General features: G+C 38.1%; 1 long non-coding RNA gene across 1 annotated transcript; it reads left to right on the forward strand.

Annotated features, from left to right (window-relative positions):
* Positions 1 to 1,119: 1,119 nt before the first annotated feature.
* LOC116714061 (uncharacterized) lies at positions 1,120 to 19,683 on the forward strand. The gene is made up of 3 exons (XR_004337989.1): positions 1,120 to 1,130; positions 5,025 to 5,033; positions 19,592 to 19,683. It is a non-coding gene; the product is annotated as an uncharacterized LOC116714061 (long non-coding RNA).
* Positions 19,684 to 20,092: the final 409 nt, after the last annotated feature.

Consider the following 20,092-nt stretch of genomic DNA (forward strand, 5'->3'; position numbering starts at 1 on the left):
TTACCAAAATATTGAAACAAAAGCTAACATGTTCTTCAGAGATTTAACTTGCATGCATGAACATTTCACACTCAAAGTAATTCAAATTAATTATTGAACCAAACTTGGAAAAAGTTGCTTCTGCCATTAACAATAACTTTAAGCACATGTAGTCTGAAGTAGACCAGAAATATAATCTATGCAGCCGTTCCTACAGAAACATTAATGGAAGTGTTGCATCTGTGAAGATTAAATGTTCCATATAGTAAAAATATCTAGCTGCAGTGCATGTACATAAACAGCATGGCTCAGAAACTACACATTTCTTTGTCAGTTGGTTAAAGTTAGCTAACTTCAGTTGAAACCGTGAAAGGGACTCACCTGTGATGTGTTGCCCTTCTCCTCCTGAACGTGCAAAAATAGCAGAAATTTGATTTCAAAGACAGTAGCAGCATCTTGACAAGGACCAGGCCTACTGGGCTCTCAGCACCCTAGTTAGCAACCTTAGTTAGCACAGTGACTTTACTGTGTTGAGTTCAGGACACCACTACAGGAACAGAGTTAAAAGAATCTTGCTGCTGATGCTGAAGGATCAAGCAGCAATGCAAACTAGATAATTATTTGTTTACATGACAAATAACAGTCTCCATTTACTGTAAACCCTACTATTTATCACAATAACAAAATGAAAAACTCTCTAGACCAGGGGTCCCCAAACTACGGCCTGCGTCATTTGGTCTGGCAATGCCGGATCTGGCCCGCCTCCTCATACCAGAGAGCATTCAGTGTATTTTTTCATATATTGTATTTTCTGGTTTGTGGATTTCTCTTCAACCACCAGGGGGCTCTTGAGCAGATGTTAAACTAACTTTCCCTCAAATATATACTAGTCAGTCCCAGTCACCGTTTCACTCACGGTTTTTTCCATTTCCATTCTGGGTAAAAATCTATCTAAAAGCGACCGCGAATGTGTCGTAGTCAGCAACCCCCCCCCCCCCCCCCCCCCCCCCCCCCCGTCGACAGTTTCAAAGACAGAACAGCCCCCCCCCCCCCCCCCCGCCGACAATAAGTTTCTAAGGTATCTTTCTCCAAAAACTAAGACCGGCCCCCGAGCAGAGAAAGGAACAGCTATGTGGCCCTCGCAGGAAAAAGTTTGGGGACCCCTGCTCTAGACTATTCTCTACTAATAGCACAATATTTAAAACCAAGTGTGGGATTTGTGAAACTTCAATGATGGGTGACTTTACAACTTGTATGATTTTGGATAACACTAGAATTGTTCTTTATTGAAGTTTCACAAATCAGATAAAGGTTTTACAAATCCCACACTTGGTTCTAAATATTCTGATATGAGTTGAGAATAATCTAGTCCAGATTTGAAGAGTCTAGGTGTTGTAGTTTTTTAGCTAGAGTAAATTAAAGATGCTGATTGCAGTGAAAAATTAGGTGGAATTGCCCTTTAGCCATTTCCCAAATTGGAAGCAGCAATTGGAAACCAACTTCAGCTTCATTCAAGCAAGAGGGGCTAACATACAGTTCTCTTAATGTTAATGATCAAATGCTCTCATAAATGATGGTGGCGTTGGCTGTAGGAGTTTGCTTTGCAATCGGTGGATCGCCAGATCGATGCCTGGTCTACTGCTGAGATTTCAGTTTGGTGTATTAAAGGCATTATTAAAAAAGAAACCAAAATATCACACCAGCATTCTGTTCTTTGTAAAAAATTATTTTGCAGTCTTGTTTACGCTTTTACATTGTAGATCTAAACATCAGCAAAATTTGTAATTTTGGCTGATTGCTACTGTTAAGTTTAGGGTAATTAACTGCTGGCAATATTACAATTTTTTAAGAACTTTACAATTACTTATATTTTTACACTATATTTCTGTATTTTCTACATTCGTGACTGTCACAATTATTTAGGATATATGTTTATTCAGTTATGATAATGCCATGTATTTTCTACGGCAGTATAATGCTGTGAATATTCTGGTCAGTAACTGCTGGCATTTTACAATTTTTTACCGTAAATTTACTGACTTTCTTTGCAGTTTCGACTTACGGTAGTTCCATGTAATTTCTACGGTAATGCAATGTTTTTGGATACGACGGTCAAAAACTGTTGGTTTTTTACAGTTTTTTACCGTAAATTTACTGACTTTTTTTACAGTGCAGGAAGTGGACTACAGCACAGGGCATTCTGGGTAAATACAACCAAAACAAACACACAAGTCTTACGCTAGCAGCAAAAACAGCTCATGATTTTTTTAATTTCTTTTTTTTTACCAAAAACAAAAGAAAAACAATAAAATCTGACATTTTTGTTTACATTTCATTTCATTGTCTTAATATTTCTTAGCATAAGGCTACAGCTTTACTGTTCGCAGAATTAGATTTTTCTCAAAAAGGGTTAAATTCTTTTTTTTCCTTCTATCTTGCATTTCCAGCATATTCTACGATGGCACTATGAATGTTTGTCAAATCAATGTGCAAGAACCTCTTTTGCATTCTTAAGGTAATAAAAAAAAGGAGGTGGGTAAAAGTAGTTTTACAAAAAGTTCAAATGTATCTTTTAGAGTAATTTATAAATTTATGAAATGACCTAAAGAAATGTTTTCTCAGGGTTAGGGAACAAAGACTCTTTAAAACAGTTAAAAACATAACAATAAATAAAACTAATAAAACCACACTGCTGAACTACAAGTAGGATGAAAACCTCTGGTCTGACTGAAAGTATGACTGATTCAACCATCCTTACTCCAAACTGGAGGAGGAAGACTTTTTCCCCCAACAGACCAATCAGTGAAAACTTTACTAGAATGCAATCAGGAGAAAAAGCTTCCACACCAGTGGAGATGGACTGCAGAATAAATCCTGTGTAATGGGAAATGGAAAAACGCTTGAAGGTGTCTGAAGTCACAATCAGTTGATGTTTAATTATCAGCAGTCATAGTAGAGATGAAAGACGTTGCTTTACTGTGATATTCTCCACATTGTCATAATTGGAGTATTTGGTTGCAGAATTTTGAGGAAAAATTACTTTGGAATCAGTCTGTAACATAAAATGTGGAAAAAGTGAAGCGCTGTGAATACTTAATGAAAATTACTTTAATATCTTTATAAGGTTAAAAAATATTAATATTATTATCCGCGTGTCCAGAACACAGTGAGGACTGACAGCTCTCACAAGACAAAATGAAGCAAGAGCACTATCAGTGAAAATGTTTTGCAATAAAACGCAAAAATAATCTATGACCTACGGAAGCCTGTAAAGCTTCAGGGTGGAGTCAAAGATACTGTGTACTTTAAAACGGTCAGGGCAGCAAAAAAGTTATATACACGTCAAAAAGAAGAATCAGACAGGGCCCAAGAGTTACAAAGCTCTGATTTTTTTATTTATATATTTTCAAAAAAGATTGCTCTCACATTTTCACAGCAGAATGATTCCACTTTTGTCAACCAGAGAGTCACAGTCACTTTTACATTTCTGCCTGGAGAGAACAAATAAAAGCCCAACAGGAAATCAGAATTACTGATTTTAAAGTCGTGAATACGAGTCGTAAAGTTAGAATTACGTGTCTTAAATTCATAATTGTGAAAATTCATAATTACAAGAATAAGTCATCATTCTGAGATACAAAGTCATAACTTCAACTATCAAAGTCACAATTATGAGATGTTGAAGCAACACGTCTGACTTTCTGTCTTATAATAATGTTGTGCTTTTTTAAATGGCGGAAATGACCTCAGTAATCAAGTGGGGAAAAACACACTGGCATTACTGCAATCAGTCTGTTGTAATGTTTCCACCGACCTTGTGACATTTTATGTTTGTGTTTTTTGAGGCTGCCAGGCCTTCTGGATCCTGGTTATTGTTAGGGAAACTTAAAAGGAGAAAACTCTCAGTGACAGGCTTTCATTTATTTATTTCATTTCTTTGACAAAGTCCCAAACAAACATTAGAGCCATTTTTGAAGTACATGCTTTAATCCGAGACTTTTAATTAAACAGAAAGTTCAAACTCGGCCGACATTAAGCCCGTCGCCGATGACGACGATCTTCACCACGCGGCTTGTGTCGCATCGCGAAGCTCAAACAGCTGCGCGTTGGGAGCCGAGCTGATGGGTCTCACTCCAATCAGCCTCACTGTGTTTCCTCTGTGTTGCGTTTTATGTTTGCGGCCCCGTGTGCATCTTGCGCTTAGCTTTTGTTCTGCGTTTCTTCTACTCGCTCTCAAAATGCGGGCAGCAAAGGGAGAATCAGGCAGACTGACCGAGTGATTGTGTGAGGTGGAGGTTGACAGGAGTGAAGTAAGCAGGCGGCGTGGTCGCCTCCAGGGAATGAACGGATACGGCTTCTGATTCATTTTAATGCATCACAAACTCCCTCTTTTCTCCCACGTTCTTCATGCAACTCTCCCTCTGGTTTTATTTGAGCCTCAGAGGGTTGTCCAATACTCCCAGCTGGCCGTCACGTCTCCTGTGGAGGCGGCCCGGTTTTTAACTCCCTAGGGAATCGGTTATGGTGGAGGAAACAAACGCAACAGAGACGTCTGTGAAGCTTGGCGACGGCTGCAGATCCGCGTTAACTCGATCTGGAGTAATTGAATATTGCAGGAAAATCTTTCACATGTTCATATGAGAACTTGGCGCAGATGTTCCCAGGGGCTAAAAAAAGCCACCCTGGCCCACTTTTCAAGAAGGTTGACTTTTGCACAAAGTTTTGACATTATTCACCGTGCAAAGTGACGTCATGGACGCGAGATCTCACCCAACGTCCTGCTGGAGGGCAAAGAGCTTCTCGCCCACGATGACTATTTGGTTTTACTGTCATGTGGTCGACATGACGCGCTAAATCTTAAAACTACACAATATACAAAAGAAAACGAGACAAAGTGCGACTAATTTGTCAACACTACAACAACTAGAACATTTTTTTATTTTAATATGTTTTTATTAGTTATTATTAGTGTGATATTGATTGGTTTCAGTTTAGTTTTTATTAGTTTTTGTAGCAGTTTTAGTTTTTTGATATCTTTCAAAGAGACGCTAACGGTTAGCTGCTGGAATCTCTCAGAGACCCGATGGAAACATGTTCAGTGGTTATCGCTCAACGTGTTTCCATCAGCCTGAGTGGCTTGAAGCTTCTGGACACCTAAGAAACAGAATCCTAACAACAATATTCAGAATACACAAATAAACAATATTATCAAACTTATACCATACATGGTAATTATCAAGAGTTACATGGTTCTTCTGTTTCCAGCATAACCCATGTTAGAGTTATTTATTGTGAGTAAATCACCTTCAAGTGACATCAAACGAGATAAAAGTGGCGCCTTTGCTCCATAGTTATTTTCTGCCCAAAATAGATACATCTTTGATACAAAGCATATAATCTATGACAATATTGATGGTTGTTCTAAATAGATACTCTATTGAGACACTTTATTAGCTGCATTTCCATTAACCATGTAATTGTGCAAATTTGAATTACGAATATAGAACACAACAATTTTGAAAAAAAATATTTGGATCAAACTTCTTTGCACTAGGATCAGATGGTTTTATTAAGCATGTCAAAACAGATGTATTTTGCAAAACTGCAAAATACATCAATTTTTGGAAAAACGTCTTTCCAAATCAAACGAGTTACATGATTAACAAGTGGATGTTAGTACTGATGGAAAAGACGAAGAAGACGACAGGAAGTGGCAGATGATGACAGGGCCTGTTTTTTAATGACTTATCATGTGAACAAACTTATTCACATATCATTTTATTTGCATGTCTTATTTAATGAAAACACCGCAATTGCAAAATTGTGTTTTTTCTACAGTGGCGGAATATTAATAAAGCTATGCGCACATTTGTAATGAAAACGCAGCTACTGTTAATATAGATGGTCTGGATGCTGTTCTGAACCGTATGAACAGTAGAACCATCAGCATGACCGTGACGTCAGGCTGGGATTTGAACCCAACACTTTTGTTGCTTAAAGACAAAAGGCTTGTTGTGTCCAAATGAGATTATTTTGGTGGAAACCAAAATAATAGTAAATAATTTAAAGTTTCTATGGGTTCTACAAAATCCCCCGAAGCTCTCATGGCTTATTGGCCTTCGCACTACACAAAATATATGTTGCAATATGTCATACTTTTTCTGTTGGTAAAATTAAGATAGGAAAAAATAGGGGTTCAGCGTATTTCTTCAGTACATTTTGATACATGCAGGGTTTGGGGACTGAAGCACAGATGTTTCAAGTGGAAAACAACAAGCAGCTCCCCGCTCACCTGTCAACAGGCAGGAAATAAAAGTGGATTTTACTGGGAGCCTGTAGACGAAAACAAGAATACTGGCAGTCCAATGAAGTGGAAATAGATAAACAGAAGAAAATCCTCAAAGGCACACCCCCACCCCACCCCACACACACACACACACACACGCACACACAATAGATAAACTTGCTATGAAGACCGATAAGATAAACAGGGAGACACAACAGAAGAAGAAGTGATAGGATGGGGGGGGGTTAAGGTGTACACAGCTGATAATGAGACACAGGTGAGAGCAATCAAGGCAATCCCAGGAGGTGGAGATGAATCAGGACGTTTCACTGACGAGAGACGATACGCTGTCCAAATAAAACGGAGGCAAAACATTAACAGGAGTAGCTAGGAATGAAAAGCACCGTGAAAATATAAAGGAGCGACTGAAGCATTAATCAAAAAAACAATCTTAAGACTGGAATAGATTAAAAAGGAATACGTATTTCAAGAGATTCAGTTCTGCTGGATTATAGTCAGAAAACAGGACTATCAGCTGATCGAACGTTGGACTCCATGAGGGTCAAAACGTCAACATATGTTAACAAATCAGGTTGTTGTGATTTTCTGGCAGGCATTCATACCAGAACCTCGTGATCGCAAAGGCAAAACGTCCTCACAGAATCCAACACATCAGCTCTGTGGCCGTTCCGATGTCTTAAACCTCTAAGAGAGATTTTATATTTCTTATAAATTATAATTTTCTTATATATTTAAAGATCTTTAGGATCCTCTACAGGTTTGGTTCCCAAAGTAAAGCAAACCAAAGCTCCAGTAAATAGCGGACGTATGACCTGATAAGGTCATACCTTGTGGCTTCAACCAAAACCTTATAAAGGTCTTTTTACCAAATGTGTTATTTACCTTTAAAACTTGAACAACGTCTGACCTTTAGTGTGCAGCCAAGAGATGTTGATTTGGTGAACGTTTAGAAAAAAAAGACGTAACGTAACATGACCAAAAGATTGACAAAAATCATGATTCCACCACAAAGGATTGATTTATTTCTCTGCTATCACATGAAAGAGTATTTAAAGATGTTCTTACTTGTTGCAGCTTGTTATTCAGACTTCCCCATTGGTTATTGTTCCGTTCTGTGAACTACTTTTCAAACTTTTAAGCCCTGTACGGGATCTGATTTCTACTTTCCTTGCTGTAGTTTGGATGCTCAAAGTCGATATAAACGTCCAACAAGATAACCACGTCGCCACACGTTCTGTGTCTGCTAAAACAGATTTCCTTTTCTTGTTTATCCCTGCGATGGAAGCATAACGTCGTACGGCAATCAGAAGCGCGTTGGAAGCATTGGAAGCATAATCTGTCTGCGGCGTTAAACCTCGGCTGTCGTCGGTGACACGCGCTGATCAGACCGAAAAGCGTCTGGGTCGCTGTCAAGCAGATGTCTGTGGATAACGTTCATCCCTCAGCTAAAATGTCAGAAACCAGGATCTCTTTGTACTTCTTTAAACTAACACCGTTGACGCGAAGCTCCAGTGGCTTCACCTCAAAACTCCGACTGCTTCTCTTCTGTCACACACATCCCTTGTCTTCCGACTGAAGAAAACTTTCAGAAGTCGCTGCAGACACTGAAACCTCTGCTGCACTCTGTCAGATTTCAAATGTTGAAACAAAAGACGGAGGTAGGGGTGATAACGCAACAACTTTAACAACTTTTGAAAGAGTAGCACACAGGCCTATGTAAGCACGTTAAAACAGTAAGGAATCAGTTCTGTGATATTTTAGTGCAATATGAATTTGTGGGTTTTAATAACAGCTGATGGGGTGAACAGAAATGTCCCTGCTTGGTGGTGTCTGATTTTCAGATACATAGTTGTGCTAACCCTAGCAACAGTTATAAACATTAGTTCTGGTAATGCTAATTCACTATGAAATAGTATTTAGCAGAAGCTAATGCTAAATAGCTAAAAGGCTAACTTAAACCATGTTGATACCCACCATGTGTCTGTTCCATTAACCACAAAACTGCACAAATTGAAATTACAAAAATAAATATATATACGTAAGAAGTTTTTGCACTATGATGAGGTGGTTTTTCATCTGTATCAAAATAGATCAAAACACTTTTTTGACATGACATAAGTCCCATGATCAACAGCAGGATGTTACTACTGGTGGAGATGGCAAAGACGACAGGAAGTGTTAGGCAGATGATGGTTTGTTTTTCTTTTTACTGACAATGTGCAGCTAGCTCCATCAGAGCTCTCACAGCATCACATATTCATAAAAAGTTGTGTGTCATTCCAACGTGTTTAATTCATAAAGTTTCTGTAAAATCAGCAACTACATTTTCCCCATACCGCCACATACACAGCCACTCCCAAGTAGGCGGGGCTTGTCGCTCTGAAGCCTGAATAAGACGCAGGTGTCTTCTCTGATTGGCTGATAGATGATTAATGGCTGAAGTATAAATCCCATAACTGTTTAAATCTGTTGCTGCCATTATTTTTAATGACTTATTGCGTGAATAACCTTATTCTCATGTTATTTTAATTCCATTTCTTATTTAATGCAAACACCACAATTGTAAAACTGAGTTTTGTTTGGTTTTTTTCCAACACCAGCAGCATACAGACAAACATTTGCTCACATTTGTAACGGAGCCGCAGCCGCAGACTACCTTCCTGCTCGGAGTCTTCATCAGGAGCGGGTCGGGCATCGTCTCTTGAATTTCAGTAATCAGTAGACTTGGGCTCGTGCCAGTAAGACTCTTCTAATTTAGACAGTGTGGCGTGTAAGTGACTAACTATGAAGCAGCTAAATGTGTGATCAGATGTGGCGGTGTTTAATTAGGACTACGCGGCTCCGTCACAAAGCGCCTGAGAGAGAGCATAAAGGCTGTGTTGTTGTTGTTTCTGGGCTCCCTGTGGTTGCAGCTCAGTAGAACGGCTCATCATAAAGGAAAGGCGGATTTTATTGCTGTCATTTAGCTACATTAGATTTCTATTCAAGCTCCAACTTTCTCACCGCATTGCAGCAGCAGTCGCAGAGCGTCAGGCCGGCCGGCATCATGAACTCATTTAGTTCTGCCTTCTGCTCCGCTCCGCACATCCATCAAACCAGTGTCAAACTCATTTAGTCAATTAATAATCCCTGTGTTAAAGGGCGTGTGGGTGTGTGTGTGTGTGTGTGTGTGTAAATGTAAGAAATTCCTTTCAGCTAATCACGCAGAATTGCAGCTAGAGTTTCTGTTTGCGTTTTAACTTTCCTACTTTTGCTTCAAATGATTTGAAATTAAGGTTTCATTTACTTTATCTGATTAACTCATTAAAGGCTTTCACTTTGGGTGACACTTCCTGTGAAAGATGTTTGGCGTTTAATCGGATTGCCGTAATTAAATCTATGACCCCGCTCATGTAATATCACACATTATTAGGAGTATAAGTGGCCTAATAAGTACGGGCAATTAATTTTATTTCTGGAAACCTAATGCCTGTAGGACCGTACTTCAGAGATGAAGGGTAAAAAGACTCAGGCATTTGAGAGTTTTTCTCTCAACTTTCAAAAGTGATGTGATCTTCTCATAATTTCACATCAAAATGCTTAAAAATGAAGAACTTATAAAAGTTTAATCAAAATTAATAACGCTAATTAGATTTGCAAATTTGTCACGTTCAAAGACAATTATTTCTCCTCCCCCAGAACCAAAGAAGAAAAAAGATCTGTTTAATCTGGTTTAGTTAAAGTCCGGTGCGTTGTGGGAAGTGCGAATGCCTAATCAAACCTGCAAACCTCGGTCTCAGTTCTGTTGAAGTGATCTCTGCTGCAGTTCGACTTCATATGGACCAGAGACCGCTGGCTAAAGCAGGAAGCAAACTACAGCGCATAGAATTCTGGGTAAATACAACCAAAACAAAATGTGAGTCTAACATCAGCAGGAGAAATGCCTTGTCGTTTTTTACCAAAGACAAAAGTGAAATCTTACAACTGTTAAAATCTGACGCCACTACATTTTTGTTTACATTTTGTGAAGCAGAAAGTTGCGTTCAGTGTTTTTATGTTGTGGTTCTTGGTGCAGCGCCCCCACAGGCGAGGAGGGGGAACAGGTTGTTCAAAGGTTTTGCAGTTTGACAGCCAGCGAATTGCACCAGGTGAAAATGTAACAAATGCTGCAATTTTGGTCCTTAATTGAACTGAGTCTACCTGACCATCAGGTGAGAAAACTCCCTGAGATGTACTAAAACTATTTATTTTAGTGTAACTCAACTTTTGCAGTCTCTGTTTACTGTTTACTTTTGAGACATTTGAGTGAAAAAGAAGTGGCGCAAAGTGAGCTGCAAAATATCACCAACTGTCTTACAGTAAGTTAAGTTAATAAGTGCTATAGAGCATAACAGTGTTGACCAAAACATGCAGATAAAACTTTGTTGCACAGTAGGACAGGAGTGTTATGGGGATCATTTAAAAATTATAATTACAAATACATAATTACAAAGTTGTATTATCAATGTCCATTTTTCATAATAGTGAATAGACATCGTGTTATCAATGTATTATCAATGTCAGATAAGACATTGATAATACAATGTTATTACATGTAGGAATCAGATTCCTAAACGTAATCTGACCCGAAGCTCTAGAGAACATTCAGAATCATTGACTTCATCCATCCTGTCTGTCTGTGAGGCTTTTCACTGAAGGATAGCTGGAGTGTGAGTCTTCTCTCTGGATTGAAAATTAGCCATGTGTCTCATAAGTGGTCCCATGTTAACATTTGAGCTGTAAATCCCAGCTCAGCTCGTGGTGGAGCCTCCGTCTCCCAGTCAATATGTGTGCTGTGTGTGCTCCACATGTTCAGAGCAGCTTTTGTTATAAATCTCTGTTCTCCTGGGCGTGTGTGTGTTGTGTGTGTGTGCAGCAGGCCAAAGCTTTGTCATCTGACAACACACAGACTCCAAACACTCCTGTCATGTCCTCCCAACCAGGACAGGCTCATGGGACCAGTGAGCATCCAGCTCCTTCTTCTCCTTCCTCTGCAGACTCTTTGTTTTCTTTATTAGTTCTGCTATAAGAGCAATTAAAAGAATCTAAAAGACAAACGCCCAAGTGAGAAGCAGCAGAGCAAAGCCTCTTCACTTTACTGTCCAGAGACCAGATTTGCAGAAATAAAGGAAATGTTATGAGACATTCAGTTGTTTTTTTATTATTATTATTTTACCTCAGCGATGAGGCAGTGAGTTATCTAAATCAAACGTTCTGAGGCTGCATCACTGCTGCCACCCTTAATTACCCCTACACTGTAAAAAAAAAAAAAATCGGTACTTTACAGTAAAATACTGGCAGAACTTTATCTAATTGTGCGGCAGAATTCTAGCGACCACTGAAATTTACCGTATAAATACACATTTTACCATATTTATTTATATAAATACAAATTTTATAAATTTTATAAAAGATTTCTAATGAGATTACAAAATTCTTTGTATAAATATAAATTTGGTCTTATAAAATTTGTATTTATACAAATTAGAGACGTAAATTAGGGATTTTTCCCCCCTTTTTTTCACATTGTACGGTCCAAAAAAAATTCACATTCAGAATTTAATGTCTGATTTTTGTGATCTTGTCTGGGAAAAATATTTAATTGCAATTGAAGACAAAGAAACAAACCTTGTAAGACTCAACAACAAAAAACTAACTACGAAACAAATGTTTTAAGCCAATATTGATAATAAAACCACCTCATCCTACCGCAAAAACGTTTTATTGAAAAACAAGTTTTTTCAAAATTGCCATGTTTCCATTAAGCAATTACTGTATATACTGTATATATATATAAAAACAGCTACTAATGATAAAAATCTGCATGAAGGGGTGAAGGTTTAAAAGTCAGGGGTATGTTGGTTTTTTGTAACATTTCTTGCCCCATTCTGTCAAAACGTTATGGGGCATAACACACACCATGATGGTATAACCCCCTCTGACTGGCCCCCCGCTGAGCTCAGCTTTTATTATTTTAACTCCTGAAAAGTCACCCGGATCTGTTTAGTCGCCTCTGTCTTCAAGCCTGATACTCTCACTATGCTGCTCACCGACTCCAGCCGCCATGTTGGAGAAATGGAGCCATCAGGATGCCACGGCGGCTGAGATGAGTTGAAGGTGAAGCATGGGGGACGTATTATTGACTTAATGGAATGTGAGCGGAAAATGAAGACGGACAAGCCCGTCCTTGTAATGAAAAAAAAAAAAGAGAGAAAAAAAATTGGGTTATCAGTGAACCCGGCCGGCAGAAAGGCTGGCGTCCCGTCCTGTGTCTGCAGCGCCGCACGTTCGCTGTGGATCTCTTCCTCTCTAATCCACCCTGACCCCCAAAGCCCACTTTCACAGGTCAGCTGCCATTTTAGATGGATGGAGCCATCAGCAGCTCCGACCTTTTAGTGGAAATTACAGAGTCCTCGCTGGCTGGTTGACTGCAGGGTTACAGTGTGTGGATGCAAAGCGTTCCACCTTTCTCTTGCTTTTTACTGTAGGTCTCATTCGCAAAAGTCCAACCTCATACAAATTACTTTGTTTGGCATCTTCTTTATTTACTTTATTTAAGGGGTGTGCATAAGACTGACATGACACTGTCATAATCATAAACATGAAGGAGTCCTCATGAATGTTTACAACTGTTGTTCTGAAATGTCATTCAGTAAATGACACTTTTAATGGAACTATCTAATAAAAGTGTCATTATTTACCGAATGATACCTTCTGACAACGGTCATAAACATTTATGAAGACTCTTTCATGTAAATAAATCATTACCATGTGGTTTTACTACCTTTTGTCCCTTTTTAATGCTTCCTGGTTTCATTTTTTACGCGCCCTCCATTATTGATTCTGCCCGCTGTAGAACTATCTGCTATAAATCCAGTGAACTTTAGTTCAGGGAATGTTGAAGGTCTGAAACATCCGTAAACAGTCGGGTTGAGGTTTTTCTGCATAAGAAGGATCTGCTGTGCCTCCATATCTGTATCTGATAACTGTTTAGTTTTCCTCTAGCCAGAACCTGTTTCTGTTTTGCTGCTCTGCACCCTGACAGTCAGGATGAAGGAATCTTGAAACGATGAACCTTCTCCGCAGTACAGGCCTCGTTTACAGGTAACTGGAAAACTGGAAGAGCAATCAAACCTGGGTTAGGAGAGGAATCAGAAAGAACGCGTAAAGATTTTTAAAGTTTAACACAACATACCCACGACAGATAAGCAGGAATAGAAAACATATGAATGCATAACTTCTAGAACCTATTAGTAGAGACATTTAATCATTAAATGAAAGTAGGGTCAATTAAATAAAGGTATAAAATTACATCAAATTATTTATTCTTTAACAACTCTGTTTCACTTAGAACAATTAAGTGACAGAATGCTTTCCTAGCTTGCGTTGTACCTACTATTAGCAAACAGATTGCAGATTAAACAGAGGTAACACTAAACCTCAGGACTTGCCTTTATAATTCATCTAAGGTAAAGTAGAACCTCCAAGTCAAACAAAAATGTTCCACGTTTTCATTTATTTATTTATTTGTTAAGATTTGCGTACGAGGGCAAAAGTTACATGAAGCAGTGATCAAGTGGGGTTGAACCTCATGCGAACTCTCCTGGTAGAGTTTTTGGATGATACAGTCTAATTACCACAATTAGATTTAGCTGATGACTGTCTGATGGGATCTGGGGGTCAGCTGATTACTTTGTTACTTCCTCATTTCATACCTTTGCAGTTTTATTTATTTTTTATCCAGTATTTCCTGGTACAACATGCTGCTGTTCACCATGGGATGTTTTGTGTCAATGGAATATCAATTTGTACCTGCCAAGCAAATATTTTGTACACACTTTGACGTTCAACGATATAAGTAACTTTCTATATTCTACACACACTCTTACACACGTAAGAGTGTGTGTTATGAGTCCAATGAATAAAACGTAACTGGGTAGATTGAACTGCTTTTACCGGTAGTCTTCTCTGACATCTACAAGGGCAAAGAATTATTATATTTTTTGCTGTAAGTTATAGAAATTCTCCACAAGTTCCACTCAAAGCACTGATGACTACTTTTTCACACATGTAGACCCAAAGAAGTAGAAAAGACCAATAAAAAGAGATACTAACACCATCTCTCTCACTGATATTTAAGTTTATTAGTTAAAATTTACATAGTTTCCTTGAACTCCCTCTACCTTTAAGCAAGTAGGGGGGATTTTCATACTTATGTTTTATTTATTTTTTTATCCACATGCATGATTTGATTCGTCATCACATTTTCAGCTCCATTAATGCCAGAGAGCTAATGGCTTCGGGGCCCTCAGAGTGAAGTGGAGCCGTTTCTCTGTATGAAAGGCACAGATAAAATGCACAAAGTGAGCAATAATGAATGAGTCGGGGGTTTTCTCTTTACAAGGTGATTAGGCTAATGGGCTTTTAATTGGAGAAAGGGGACTTCTTTTGTTAAGGTATGCAGAATTGGTGCAATGAAGTCAACAGGAGGTGTTCAGCATCACCCGTTTCATACAAACATTAAAAAGACATCATATAAAGACGGCAGGTACAAATGATGTCAGCGGGTGCAAATTAGGAATTTGGAGAGCCATCGTTTTTAATTCTGTGTTCATCATGCAGATTCCCTCTCAGCATCTTTGTTTGCTTTCTCTAAACTCAAATTTCCTCCATTTCCTCAAAACTAAAGTATGTGCACTCCACATGATCCTTCCTGCCTCAGTTAGCACTCAGAAGTTAAAATGTGAGACGTATTTAAAATACACATACTTACCCTAATCAGGCCCATCTAAGCACATTTCTGCTTCACAAGAACCAAAGAACTTTGTAGCAACACGCATATCTTCATAGTTGACCTTTCTCCTACAAAGACTCTTCACTCTGCTGGCCAACTGTAGCCAGGCTTGCTACGTCCTTTGATTTGGCCAAAATAAACCCTTAGTTTGGCCGTAAGAGCAGTTATATCAAACTAAGCTGGTCATCCCGTAGCTGAGCCAGTTGACACAGAAATAAAGATGGCAGAGCCATGCCAGAATGGGAAAGAGAAACAGTCTAAATAGATTCTGGTGTGGGATGCAAAATACACTCTACACGGTTCTGATTTGATATATAAACACCCAAGAAACTGCTTACGCTTCACAACTTTTTTTAAAAATCCAATAATTTATGAAAAATGTAGCCCTTTATACAAAATCACGTTTAAAATCACGTTTATATAAAATCACGTTTATAGGAAATTGGCAAATTATCCGTTAATTGTTTGTTCATCTATGTTCTGGGTAGAAGCATTGGCTAACAGAGACGGGATGCTTGTTTGACTGTTTAACAATCGAAGATGTGTAACTTTATTCTGCAACTCATTCATTATTCACTGTCCTGTTCTTCTGGAAATCTCCTGAAATAAAATGCCTGTGTCTGTGTGAATAAAATTACAATCCACGTTTAAATAAATCAGTCTGAAACTGCTGCTGTCATGATTAGAAATTGTGGAGTAAATTGTGAATTTTTTTTCTTTTTTTATATAACTTAGACAAATTATTTTTGTGAGAAGCAGCTGCAGCAGGAAAAAAAAAAGATCAGTTTGGTTATAAATGAACTTCCTCATGAGAAAAAGGCTGATTAGCCTGATCAGCAGGTGCCTGGGAACCGGCTACAAACTGGTCCTCAGCAGACGGGCAGCGGAACGGGCAGCTGTGAGGTCAGAGAGGCGATGGAACACCACAGTGAGGCTATTTTGGTTTTTCTTCCAATGTCATAGTCTGTCATACTTAATTGTTCATTTACAGATTTCTATTTCTGTTTCATGACTCTTTCAGAACAAATAGGTTTTATTCTCAAACCAAAACAAAATGCAGTTTTCCTATGATTTCATTTATCAGTGAATAAGAAGCAAATACAAATGGAAAATATGCATAATGTGATGAATAATGTACGATTCAGACCTTCTAAGTTGTCTTGGAACTAACTTTGAGTTCATATAAAAATATAAACCAAAGTTCATATGTGTTTGTTTTCCGAAAGTCTGCTGAAGATTAAATGTGTTATGTAGCTTATAGCTGGCTAGCTAGTGGTTTGAGTAGCTAAACTCTAACTTTACATACAATATCTGGTAACTCTGAGTGAACGTTGTGAATATTTTAAAGAATTAGAACAAAACAGATTTTAAATATATTTTCAGTTTCACAAAATATGGTTCAAATAAAGAGTTTAAAAGCCCTTCGGACTCCTGGACCGTTTGTTTCGCTCGCTGTCCAGGTTGTGCAGTGAAACATAACTGAGGGCAGAAAATAAACTGTTAAAGCCAAAAGAAACTTCAGGCTTCTCAAACACGCTTGAGTAAAACTCCAGTTAAAGAGTCAGAATATATTTTAAGGAGCAGCTTAAACGTCTTTTTTTGCTATTTTCAAACTTTCACCAAACTTTATTTTTCCTCTATGAATTTAGTTTTAGTTCATATTAAGCAAAACTGGAATAAAATTAAATTCTCCCAGGACCAGACTATAGGTGTGATTGTAGTAAAATTAATTGATAATAGTAGTAGTAATATTTGGTGTATGTATGACTTTAATAAATGCTTAATAAATAAGAGGCTCTCTGTCCAGTTTCTGGATAGTTCTCTCTGATCTTTGCATACACGACTGATTTTTAATCAGTTCAGTGTTGCTAACCCACTGTGTTGGCAAGGTGGCCCAGCGGTTCCAGCTCTGTAATTATAGCTGCTTTCAATGTGCTGCTAATTATGTTAGCATGGACATCCAATGCACTGCTTTTAATTCGGATTGCCAGCTTCACTGGATCATAATCATTAGACCCAATTACCAGAGGAGAAGAGGCCACATATACATGTATCACAGCGATGATGGCAATGAAGAGGGGAGTGTTTTAAAACGCCTTACCTCGAAGTTCTTAGAGAGAGAGAGGAGAGTTTGGACAACTGTGATGCTGGAACTTGTACTCCATCAGTTGTTTATCCTGGCAAAGAAAGAAATTTAAATCTGTATCTAAATGTCCAACATGCTGGACGGACAAAACAGAACAAGAAAATGAGTTGCTAGCTCATTTTCTTGTTCTGAAAATAAACAAGAAAATGTAGCTAAACACCTAGTTTAGCTAGATGTTAAACTGATTCATCATTCACTGATTTGCTGCTGCTGTCTGATACTGAAGGCTGAGTCTTCATGATACAGATAAATAATGTGACAGCGGTGCTTAAAGGTTAAATCTATACATTTATTATGTAAAAAATCATTTGCGAGGCTCTGCCTACAAAATGCTCAGGAGTGTTTTGTTTAGCAGCTCCTGTCTTCCTGTGAAGCTCTTCCTCTCTGTGGAGGCTGGACGTCTTCCTGATGCGTGGAACTCCCTGAGGTTTTCTTTCTAGTTAACTTATGAAAATGAATTTAATTATAAAGCCTTCATTTGACTCAAAAGAGCCAGTAGTGGGTTATGCAATTATTACTCTGTACGTCATCCATCCTTGGTCATGGATCAATGTGGTATTTACTTTTAAGCAATATGACATCAGGCAGCAAAACCTTTTTATTCTCACGGATTTCACACCATCATGCACTGAAAAAAATGTTTCTTTGAACCAACTTTAAAAAAAATTACTCTAATTTGTTACAGCTAATTTTCTTAGTTTTGCTGAAGTTATGAATCCTGAAATTTTAATTATAGGCTTGAGCAAAGCTAATAATAACAGTAATTTTAAAAAAAGAGTACATTTTTTAAAGTTGTTTCAAAGAAACATTTTTTTCAGTGCGTCATCGAGTGCAAGAATTTTTTTCAAACTTTTAATCACATGACTTTCTGAAACATTTAGACTAAAAACTTTTCAATACTAGAAAACTCAGACTTCTCCTCCACTCCACACTCCCACCGCTAGGTGGCGCTACTAAGCGTTTTGAATTACGCATTTCCTAAAAAGTTGTTCACCCCTTAGGTGTTTAACCCTTTTATGAATCTATTATAACCAACAAACTTTGGCTTTTTTTTTGACAAAAAGAATAAAAAACTCTGACATCTAAGTGTAAAATTAATTTCTACAAAATAATAACAATTAAGTAAAGATAACATCTGGACTCATCATTTTAAAGGAGGGTGAATATACAAACCCTTTAATAATGTTATTTTTTAAATTGCCATTATTTTGCATGAAAAAAAAATTGATCTTATTTTAAGAAAGTTTTAGTTTACTAACAGTCAACCTGTTAACCATTTAGTTCCAACAGGCGTGTCTTTTCTAAAACTCATCCCAAACCTTTAAAACTATTTTTAAACAACCCTTCACTACTCTTTACCTTTTGATCAACTTCCCACCCTTTTTCACTTTCTGCTTGACTTTGCGTGCGTTGCTCACGGTTACGGCCAGGAGAAGCCATTGCCTTATATTCACCTCCAGGGCACAGAAAGCCTCTTGCTGCGAGAGAAAATTAGTTTACTTTCAATTAGCATATTACTCCAATTAGTGCATTAGTCTTGAAGTCATTATCGCCAAGGTCTAATGAACAAAGTCTAATTAAAAATTTATCAGCTTCTTTTTTTCTATGTTTGGTCTTCAAATGACCTTTGAGCACCAGCATAGGATAAAAGATTTAAGTTAAGGGGGAAAAAATTGAATCTTTAATTCTTTCAAAGTCGGATTATCATCCCACATGCAAGAAGAAGAACCTATAGAGCTGCAGTTCTGAGCGCCGGTTGAGAATTTCAGAGTTTCTGGACGTAGAAAACCTGTAAGTTCATTGTGTCTTGCAGCAGGTCATAAACTTTTTAAAGCTTGTTGGTAAACGGGGCTGTGCTGAAGGACACATTCAGCAAAGGAGAGTTCTAAAATCAGCATCAGGAGTGATTTATGCTGAAACCCGTTTCATGAGGTGGTTCTTGTTGTTTGTTTACAGCTTGTAAGAAAGAGATTTTATTTCTGAAGCTGACAGTAGGAAGAAGGCATCGCCACTGTTTGTGAGAATGTTCTGATGTGATTAAGAAAGTCACAGTAATGAAGATAAAGTAGAGCTAATTGTGCAAACGAATGAAGCAGTAACATGCGAGCAGCAAACACTCATTTTTACTGCACTTGTGGACACGTTTCATGTTATTGTTTACATCCAGAAATTTCCCGCATGCGCACAACGGCGGAGGGCAAAAAAGACGATTCTTTGACATGCCATCCATAGCCGCGCTGCCGCGATAGAACAACTCTGCTAAAATGAAACCTGGAGATGTAAGTATTATTAATTTAGTGCAATGTGCCACAGAAAAGGGAAAAATAACGTAGAAAAACCACTGGAGAACAACTCAAAACCACTGTATTCTTCTATTTTTTCGCTCTCTGTGTCGGCTACGCTACACACAGACCTGTTGCCATAGCAGCTGACTGACAACAGCTCCCCGAGTGAATAATTCAACACTAAAAAACATAACACTTTCCACACAAAGTGTCCGTTACAGTTTTATGTTTTCCGAATCGATGTTTATTCTGCGACTATTAATAAATGATCGTCTGAACACAGCGGTAGTTAATTAGTTAATTTAAACACCTGCTCTACTGATGGTCTGTTAGAGAGTGGGTGAGTGGGTTGCCTTTTTCTTTAGCTAAACTGAAACACTTCTTAAGCTACTAGCCCTATGACCCAACCCCGGATAAGCCGAAGAAAATGGATGGATGGATGGATGGATGGATAAACTGAAGCACTGAATTCCACAGCACGTCTACATGTTAAGGTTTTCAGAGTCAAGCTAGCATAACTGACCTACTCACCCTCTTAGGCATCACTCTTTTTTTAAATAAAT

This window comes from Xiphophorus hellerii, chromosome 23 (assembly GCF_003331165.1).
Source record: "Xiphophorus hellerii strain 12219 chromosome 23, Xiphophorus_hellerii-4.1, whole genome shotgun sequence".
Classification (NCBI taxonomy): domain Eukaryota; kingdom Metazoa; phylum Chordata; class Actinopteri; order Cyprinodontiformes; family Poeciliidae; genus Xiphophorus; species Xiphophorus hellerii.